Raw genomic sequence first — 10,374 nt, forward strand, 5'->3', positions numbered from 1 at the left:
TGCAGATGACACCACCCTTATGGCAGAAAGTGAAGAGGAACTCAAAAGCCTCTTGAGGAAAGTTAAAGAGGAGAGTGAAAAAGTTGGCTTAAAGCTCAACATTCAGAAAATGAAGATCATGGTATCCGGTCCCATTATTTCATGGCAAATAAATGGGGAAACAATAGAAACAGTGTCAGACTTTATTTTGGGGGGCTCCAAAATCATTGCAGATGTTGATTGGAGCCATGAAATTAAAAGACGCTTACTCCTTGGAAGGAAAGTTATGACCAACCAAGATAGCATATTCAAAAGCAGAGACATTACTTTGCCAACAAAGCTCCATCTAGTCAAGGCTATCGTTTTTCCATTAGTCATGTATGGATGTAAGAGTTGGACTGTGAAGAAGGCTGAGCACCGAAGAATTGATGCTTTTGAACTGTGGTGTTGGAGAAGACTCTTGAGAGTCCCTTGGACTGCAAGGAGATCCAACCAGTCCATTCTGAAGGAGATCAGCCCTGGGTGTTCTTTGGAAGGAATGATGCTGAAGCTGAAACTCCAGTACTTTGGCCACCTCATGCGAAGAGTTGACTCATTGGAAAAGACTCTGATGCTGGGAGGGATTGGGGGCAGGAGGAGAAGGGGACGACAGAGGATGTGATGGCTGGATGGCATCATGGACTCGATGGACGTGAGTTTGAGTGAACCCCGGGAGCTGGTGATGGACAGGGAGGCCTGGCGTGCTGCGATTCATGGGGTTGCAAAGAGTTGGACACGACTGAGTGACTGAACTGAACTGAACTGAAAATCCCTTTGTGTATATGAACATTTTCCTTATCCATTCCTCTGTCAATGGACATTTAGGTTGCTTACATGTTATGGCTGTTATAAATAGTACCACAATGAAGACTAGAGGGCTTGTATCATTTTGCATTATGGTTTTCTCCAGATATATGCTCAGGAGTGGGGTTGCAGGATCATATTGGTAGCTCTCAGTTTAGTTTTTTAAGGAACTGCCATACTATTCTCCGTAGCAGCTGTGTCAATGTACGTTCCTAACAGTGTAGGAGAGCTCCTTTCTCTCCACACCCTCTCTAGCACTCATTGTTTGTAGATGATGGCCATTCTGATCAGTGTGAGGTGATACCTCCTTGTAGTTTTATTTGCATATCTCTAATAATTAGTAATGTTGAGCATATATTAATGTCTTTGCTGGACATTTGTATGTCTTTTTTTGGAAAAATGTCTATTTAGATCTTCTGCCCATTTTATGATTAGGTTGTTTGTTTTATATATATGTGTATTTATAAATAATATTATTTATAGTAATTATATTTATATATTATATAAATAAAATTATTTTATATATTATATAATTCATAAATAATTTTATTTATATATACATATATAAATTTTTTTTTTTTTAATTTTATTTTATTTTTAAACTTTACATAACTGTATTAGATTTGCCAAATATCAAAATGAATCCGCCACAGGTATACATGTGTTCCCCATCCTGAACCCTCCTCCCTCCTCCCTCCCCATTCCATCCCTCTGGGTCGTCCCAGTGCACCAGCCCCAAGCATCCAGTATCGTGCATCGAACCTGGACTGGCAACTCATTTCATACATGATATTTACATGTTTCAATGCCATTCTCCCAAATCTTCCCACCCTCTCCCTCTCCCACAGAGTCCATAAGACTGTTCTATACATCAGTGTCTCTTTTGCTGTCTCGTACACAGGGTTATTGTTACCATCTTTCTAAATTCCATATATATGCGTTAGTATACTGTATTGGTGTTTTTCTTTCTGGCTTACTTCACTCTGTATAATAGGCTCCAGTTTCATCCACCTCATTAGAACTGATTCAAATGTATTCTTTTTAATGGCTGAATAATACTCCATTGTGTATATGTACCACAGCTTTCTTATCCATTCATCTGCTGATGGACATCTAGGTTGCTTCCATGTCCTGGCTATTATAAACAGTGCTGCGATGAACATTGGGGTACTCGTGTCTCTTTCCCTTCTGGTTTTCTCAGTGTGTATGCCCAGCAGTGGGATTGCTGGATCATAAGGCATGTCTATTTCCAGTTTTTTAAGGAATCTCCACACTGTTCTCCATAGTGGCTGTACTAGTTTGCATTCCCACCAACAGTGTAAGAGGGTTCCCTTTTCTCCACACCCTCTCCAGCATTTATTACTTGTAGACTTTTGGATTGCAGCCATTCTGACTGGTGTGAAATGGTACCTCATAGTGGTTTTGATTTGCATTTCTCTGATAATGAGTGATGTTGAGCATCTTTTCATGTGTTTGTTAGCCATCTTTATGTCTTCTTTGGAGAAATGTCTATTTAGTTCTTTGGCCCATTTTTTGATTGGGTCATTTATTTTTCTGGAGTTGAGCTGTAGGAGTTGCTTGTATATTCTCGAGATTAGTTGTTTGTCAGTTGCTTCATTTGCTATTATCTTCTCCCATTCTGAAGGCTGTCTTTTCACCTTGCTAATAGTTTCCTTTGATGTGCAGAAGCTTTTAAGGTTAATTAGGTCCCATTTGTTTATTTTTGCTTTTATTTCCAATATTCTGGGAGGTGGGTCATAGAGGATCCTGCTGTGATGTATGTCAGAGAGTGTTTTGCCTATGTTCTCCTCTAGGAGTTTTATAGTTTCTGGTCTTACGTTTAGATCTTTAATCCATTTTGAGTTTATTTTTGTGTATGGTGTTAGAAAGTGTTCTAGTTTCATTCTTTTACAAGTGGTTGACCAGAGTTCCCAGCACCACTTGTTAAAGAGATTGTCTTTAATCCATTGTATATTCTTGCCTCCTTTGTCGAAGATAAGGTGTCCATATGTGCGTGGATTTATCTCTGGGCTTTCTATTTTGTTCCATTGATCTATATTTCTGTCTTTGTGCCAGTACCATACTGTCTTGATAACTGTGGCTTTGTAGTAGAGCCTGAAGTCAGGTAGGTTGATTCCTCCAGTTCCATTCTTCTTTCTCAAGATCGCTTTGGCTATTCGAGGTTTTTTGTTTTTCCATACAAATTGTGAAATTATTTGTTCTAGCTCTGTGAAGAATGCTGTTGGTAGCTTGATAGGGATTGCATTGAATCTATAGATTGCTTTGGGTAGTATACTCATTTTCACTACATTGATTCTTCCAATCCATGAACATGGTATATTTCTCCATCTGTTAGTGTCCTCTTTGATTTCTTTCACCAGTGTTTTATAGTTTTCTATATATAGGTCTTTAGATTCTTTAGGTAGATATATTCCTAAGTATTTTATTCTTTCCGTTGCAATGGTGAATGGAATTGTTTCCTTAATTTCTCTTTCTGTTTTCTCATTATTAGTGTATAGGAATGCAAGGGATTTCTGTGTGTTGATTTTATATCCTGCAACTTTACTATAGTCATTGATTAGTTCTAGTAATTTTCTGGTGGAGTCTTTAGGGTTTTCTATGTAGAGGATCATGTCATCTGCAAACAGTGAGAGCTTTACTTCTTCTTTTCCAATTTGGATTCCTTTTATTTCTTTTTCTGCTCTGATTGCTGTGGCCAAAACTTCCAAAACTATGTTGAATAGTAATGGTGAAAGTGGGCACCCTTGTCTTGTTCCTGACTTTAGAGGAAATGCTTTCAATTTTTCACCATTGAGGATAATGTTTGCTGTGGGTTTGTCATATATAGCTTTGATTATGTTGAGGTAGGTTCCTTCTATTCCTGCTTTCTGGAGAGTTTTGATCATAAATGGATGTTGAATTTTGTCAAAGGCTTTCTCTGCATCTATTGAGATAATCATATGGTTTTTATTTTTCAATTTGTTAATGTGGTGTATTACATTGATTGATTTGCGGATATTGAAGAATCCTTGCATCCCTGGGATAAAGCCCACTTGGTCATGGTGTATGATCTTTTTAATGTGTTGTTGGATTCTGATTGCTAGAATTTTGTTAAGGATTTTTGCATCTATGTTCATCAGTGATATTGGCCTGTAGTTTTCTTTTTTTGTGGGATCTTTGTCAGGCTTTGGTATTAGGGTGATGGTGGCCTCATAGAATGAGTTTGGAAGTTTACCATCCTCTGCAATTTTCTGGAAGAGTTTGAGCAGGATAGGTGTTAGCTCTTCTCTAAATTTTTGGTAGAATTCAGCTGTGAAGCCGTCTGGACCTGGGCTTTTGTTTGCTGGAAGATTTTTGATTACAGTTTCAATTTCCGTGCTTGTGATGGGTCTGTTAAGATTTTCTATTTCTTCCTGATCGAGTTTTGGAAAGTTGTACTTTTCTAAGAATTTGTCCATTTCTTCCTCGTTGTCCATTTTATTGGCATATAATTGTTGATAGTAGTCTCTTATGATCCTTTGTATTTCTGTGTTGTCTGTTGTGATCTCTCCATTTTCATTTCTAATTTTATTGATTTGATTTTTCTCCCTTTGTTTCTTGATGAGTCTGGCTAATGGTTTGTCAATTTTATTTATCCTTTCAAAGAACCAGCTTTTGGTTTTGTTGATTTTTGCTATGGTCTCTTTTGTTTCTTTTGCATTTATTTCTGCTCTAATTTTTAAGATTTCTTTCCTTCTACTAACCCTGGGGTTCTTCATTTCTTCCTTTTCTAGTTGCTTTAGGTGTAGAGTTAGGTTATTTATTTGACTTTTTTCTTGTTTCTTGAGGTGTGCCTGTATTGCTATGAACTTTCCCCTTAGGACTGCTTTTACCGTGTCCCACAGGTTTTGGGTTGTTGTGTTTTCATTTTCATTCGTTTCTATGCAAATTTTGATTTCTTTTTTGATTTCTTCTGTGATTTGTTGGTTATTCAGCAGCGTGTTGTTCAGCCTCCATATGTTGGATTTTTTAATAGTTTTTCTCCTGTAATTGAGATCTAATCTTACTGCATTGTGGTCAGAAAAGATGCTTGGAATGATTTCTATTTTTTTGAATTTACCAAGGCTAGCTTTATGGCCCAGGATGTGATCTATCCTGGAGAAGGTTCCATGTGCGCTTGAGAAGAAGGTGAAATTCATTGTTTTGGGATGAAATGTCCTATATATATCAATTAGGTCTAACTGGTCTATTGTATCATTTAAAGTTTGTGTTTCCTTGTTAATTTTCTGTTTAGTTGATCTATCCATAGGTGTGAGTGGGGTATTAAAGTCTCCCACTATTATTGTGTTATTGTTAATTTCTTCTTTCATACTTGTTAGCATTTGTCTTACATACTGCGGTGCTCCCGTGTTGGGTGCATATATATTTATAATTGTTATATCTTCTTCTTGGATTGATCCTTTGATCATTATGTAGTGACCATCTTTGTCTCTTTTCACAGTCTTTGTTTTAAAGTCTATTTTATCTGATATGAGTATTGCTACTCCTGCTTTCTTTTGGTCCCTATTCGCATGGAAAATCTTTTTCCAGCCCTTCACTTTCAGTCTGTATGTGTCCCCTGTTTTGAGGTGGGTCTCTTGTAGACAACATATGCAGGGGTCTTGTTTTTGTATCCATTCAGCCAGTCTTTGTCTTTTGGTTGGGGCATTCAACCCATTTACGTTTAAGGTAATTACTGATAAGTATGACCCCGTTGCCATTTACTTTATTGTTTTGGGTTCGAATTTATACACAATTTTTGTGTTTCCTGTCTAGAGAATATCCTTTAGTATTTGTTGGAGAGCTGGTTTGGTGGTGCAGAATTCTCTCAGCTTTTGCTTGTCTGAAAAGCTTTTGATTTCTCCTTCATACTTGAATGAGATCCTTGCTGGGTACAATAATCTGGGCTGTAGATTATTTTCTTTCATCATTTTAAGTATGTCTTGCCATTCCCTCCTGGCTTGAAGAGTTTCTATTGAAAGATCAGCTGTTATCCTTATGGGAATTCCCTTGTGTGTTATTTGTTGTTTTTCCCTTGCTGCCTTTAATATTTGTTCTTTGTGTTTGATCTTTGTTAATTTGATTACTATGTGTCTTGGGGTGTTTCGCCTTGGGTTTATCCTATTTGGGACTCTCTGGGTTTCTTGGACTTGGGTGATTATTTCCTTCCCCATTTTAGGGAAGTTTTCAACTATTATCTCCTCAAGTATTTTCTCATGGTCTTTCTTTTTGTCTTCTTCTTCTGGGACCCCTATGATTCGAATGTTGTAGCGTTTAATATTGTCCTGGAGGTCTCTGAGATTGTCCTCATTTCTTTTAATTCGTTTTTCTTTTATCCTCTCTGATTCATTTATTTCTACCATTCTATCTTCTAATTCACTAATCCTATCTTCTGCCTCTGTTATTCTACTATTTGTTGCCTCCAGAGTGTTTTTAATTTCACTTATTGCATTATTCATTATATATTGACTCTTTTTTATTTCTTCTAAGTCCTTGTTAAACCTTTCTTGCATCTTCTCAATCCTTGCCTCCAGGCTATTTATCTGTGATTCCATTTTAATTTCAAGATTTTGGATCAATTTCACTATCATTATTCGGAATTCTTTATCAGGTAGATTCCCTATCTCTTCCTCTTTGGTTTGGTTTGGTGGGCATTTATCCTGTTCCTTTATCTGCTGGCTATTCCTCTGTCTCTTCATCTTGTTTAAATTGCTGAGTTTGGGGTGTCCTTTCTGTATTCTGGCAGTTTGTGGAGTTCTCTTTATTGTGGCGTTTCCTCGCTGTGTGTGGGTTTGTACTGGTAGCTTGTCAAGGTTTCCTGGTTAGGGAAGCTTGTGTCGATGTTCTGGTGGATGGAGCTGTATTTCTTCTCTCTGGAGTGTAATGAAATGTCCAGTAATGAGTTATGAGATGTCTATGGTTTTGGGGTGACTTTGGGCAGCCTGTATCTTGAAGCTCAGGGCTGTGTTCCTTTGTTGCTGGAGAATTTGCTTGTTATGTCTTTCCCTGGAACTTGTTGGCCCTTGTGTGGTGCTTGGTTTCAGTGTCGGTATGGAGGCGTTTGATGAGCTCCTGTCAATTAATGTTCCTTGGAGTCAGGAGTTCCCTGGAGTCAGGGATTGGACTTAAGCCTCCTACTTCCAGTTATCGGTCTTAATTTTACAGTAGTTTCAAAACTTCTCCTTCTATACAGCACCACTGATAAAACATCTACGTTAAAGATGAAAAGTTTCTCTACTGTGAGGGTCACTCAGAGAGGTTCACAGCGTTACATGGAGAAGAGAAGAGGGAGGAGGGAGTTAGAGGTGACCCAAATGAGATGAGGTGGAATCAATAGTGGAGAGAGTGGGCTAGCCAGTAGTCACTTCCTTATGTGCACTCCACAACTGGACCACTCAGAGATGTTCACGGAGTTATACAGGGAAGAGAAGAAGGAGGCAGGAGACAGAGGTGGCCAGAAGGATAAAAGGGGGAAATGAAAAGGCGGGAGACAGATCCAGCCAGTAATCAGTTCCTTAAGTGTTCTCCACCGTCTGGAACACACAGAAATTCACAGAGTTGGGTAGAGTAGAGAGGGGTTAGGGAGGAGATACAGGTGACCTGGTGGAGAAAATGGAGAGTCCAAAGGGAGAGAAAGCAGTCAAGCCAGTAATCTCGTACACTAGTGAAAAATGGGTCCTGAAGATTGGGTTCTTAAAGGTACAAAATTGGTAACAAATACATAAAAACAAAAATTAGAAATTAGAGTAGAGTTTGGAATTTCAAAAATGCGATGTTAATGAAAAGGAGAAGGAAAAGAAAGAGAGAAAAAACGAACAAAGAAAAACAAACAAGGTCGTGAAAGTAATAAAGAAACTACAGGTACAAAATTGATAACTAATACCAGACAGCAAAAATTAAAAATCCAGAGTAGAGTTTGGAATTTCAAAAATACAACGTTAAAAAAAAAAAAAAAAAAAAAAGAAGAAGAAGAAGAAGAAAAATAAAGAGAGAAAACAAACAAACCAACAAAAACAATGTCGCAAAAATTATAAAGAAAATACAGGTACAAAATTGATATCAAATACCAAAAAGCATAAATTAAAAATCTTGAGTAGAGTTTGGAATTGCAGATATACGATGTTATATAAAAGAAGAAGAGAAAGAAACAGAGGAAAAAAAAAAGTCACAGCAATTATGAAAAAAACTATAGGTACAAAATTGATAACATATATCAAAAGGCTAAAATTAAAAATCTAGAGTAGAGTTTGGAATTTCAAAAATGCAATGTTAAAGAAAAGAAGAAAAAGAAAAAAGAAAAGAAAAAAAAAAAAAAAAACCACGGTCAAAAAATTATAAAATATATATATGAAGTTTGCTGAAGAAGAAAAAAAGAAAAAAAAAAAGAGAAAAAAAAAAATAGGGTCTTTTTTTTTTTTTTTTGCAAAGTAATAGTTATAAAAGTGAAAATTAAAGGACAATAGAGGACTTAAAAAAATTTTTTTTAATTAAAAAAAAAAAAGAGAAAGAAAGAAAGATTGATCGTAAAAATAGTAAAAATATATCTAGGTCTTTCTCTGGTTTTGTTGTGAGTATTGTGGGTTCAGTTCATTTTTGGCAGTTCCTTAGTCCGACTTATATTTCTCAAGATCTATAGGCCCCTTCCTATGTAATCCGTAGTAACCACAGGGTTTTAATCTATGGCCTGTAGCTTCCAAGGCGTTTCCCTCTGTTAGAGCTTCTTCTGTTTGCTGGTCTCTTCAGTGTCTGGTTCCCGCCCTGACACAAAGGGGACGGTGGAGGACCCTATTTTTTTTTTTTTTTTTTTTTTTTTAATTTAGGCTCACTTGTTCAGCCGCGCTGTGGGGAGGGAGGGAGGGATGCTGCAAACAGATAACACTGGCGTGCGCTCGAAGTGCCTCGGCCACACTGGGTCTGCCCCCGCTCACGGCGCGTGTAACCTCCCTGCCCACACTGCTTGGGCTCTAGGTTGTTCCGCCGGGAACAATCAGAGGCCGGCCCTGGACTGAGCTCCCAGGTCCAAGCCGCTCAGGTTCAGGCACTCGGGTAGTCCTCAGAGGCGCAGACTCGGTTGGGCCTGCGTTTTGTGTTCTTCCCAGGTCGAGCAGCTCAGGCGATGAGGTGCTTGGCGGGCACCAATGCTGCGACTTATCGCCTCCCCGCCACTCGGTTATCTGGGTGTAAAACCGGCGCACCTTCTCAGGCAGATGTTGACCGTCCAGACCCCCAAGAAGTTTTAGTTAGCAAAGAAGCCTGCTTACAGTTTTATAGATAGTGTCTCTCTGGGGCTGCGATTGCCCCCTTCCGGCTCTGGTTGCCTGTCACCGGAGGGGGAGGTCTGCAGCCGGCTATCTCTGTTCAGTCCTTTGTTCTGTGCGCGGGCCTGGCGGTGTCTTAGGTTAGGGCTGGCTTTTCGCGTGGTAGATATCCCACAGTCTGGTTTGCTAGCCCAAATTATTTCGCTCAGATAGCGCTCAGGACATTCGGCCCGATTCTTACTCTAAGGGACACAGCCCGTGCCGCACTTCCCTGCCCAGCCCCCGCTTGCTAATGCCGTGTGCAGGCATCTGCGCTGCTTCTCCGCTAGGGGAGTTCCCGTAGGGCTCACAATCCGCGATTTTTAATTGTTTATTTTTTTTTTTCCCCTCCCTTTTATGTTGCCCTCTGTGCTTCCAAAGCTCGGCACAGATTCGGCAGTGAGAGGGTTTCCTGGTGTTTGGAAACTTCTCTCTTTTTAAGACTCCCTTCCCGGGACGGAACTCCGTCCCTCCCTCTTTTGTCTCTTTTTTTGTCTTTTATATTTTTTCCCTACCTCCTTTCGAAGAGTTGGGCTGCTTTTCTGGGTGCCTGATGTCCTCTGCCGGCATTCGGAAGTTGTTTTGTGGAATTTACTCGATGTTTAAATGCTCTTTTGATGAATTTGTGGGGGAGAAAGTGTTCTCCCCGTCCTACTCCTCCGCCATCTTGGCTCTTTTGCAAATTTTTTTTTTTTTTAAGAGAGAGTGCTACATGAAGCTGTCTGTATATTTTGAGATTAATCCCTAAGTTGGTTGCTTTGTTTGCAAATATTTTCTCCTGTTCTGTGGCTGTCTTTTGTTTTGTTTATGGTTTCCTTTGCTGGGGAAAGGCTTTTAAGTTTAATTAAATCCCATTTATTTATTTTTGTTTTTATTGGCACTACTCTAGGAGGTGGATCAAAAAAGATCTTGCTGCAGTTTATGTCAGAGAGTGCTCTGCCTGTTTTCCTCTAAGAGCTCTATAGTATCTGGTCTTAAATTTAGGTCTTTAATCCATTTTGAGTTTATTTTTGCATATGTTGTTAGGGAATTTTCTAATTTCATTGTTTTATATGTAGCTGTCCAGTTTTTCCAGCACCACTTATTGAAAAGACCATCTCTTCTCCATTTCATATTCTTGCCTCCTTTGCCACAGATCAGGTGTGTGAGTTTATCTCAGAATTTTCTATCCTGTGCCATTGATCTATATTCCTACTTTTATGCCAATACCATGCTGTTCTGAAAAGTGTAGCTTTGT

This window comes from Bubalus kerabau, chromosome 2 (assembly GCF_029407905.1).
Source record: "Bubalus kerabau isolate K-KA32 ecotype Philippines breed swamp buffalo chromosome 2, PCC_UOA_SB_1v2, whole genome shotgun sequence".
NCBI classification, from domain to species: domain Eukaryota; kingdom Metazoa; phylum Chordata; class Mammalia; order Artiodactyla; family Bovidae; genus Bubalus; species Bubalus kerabau.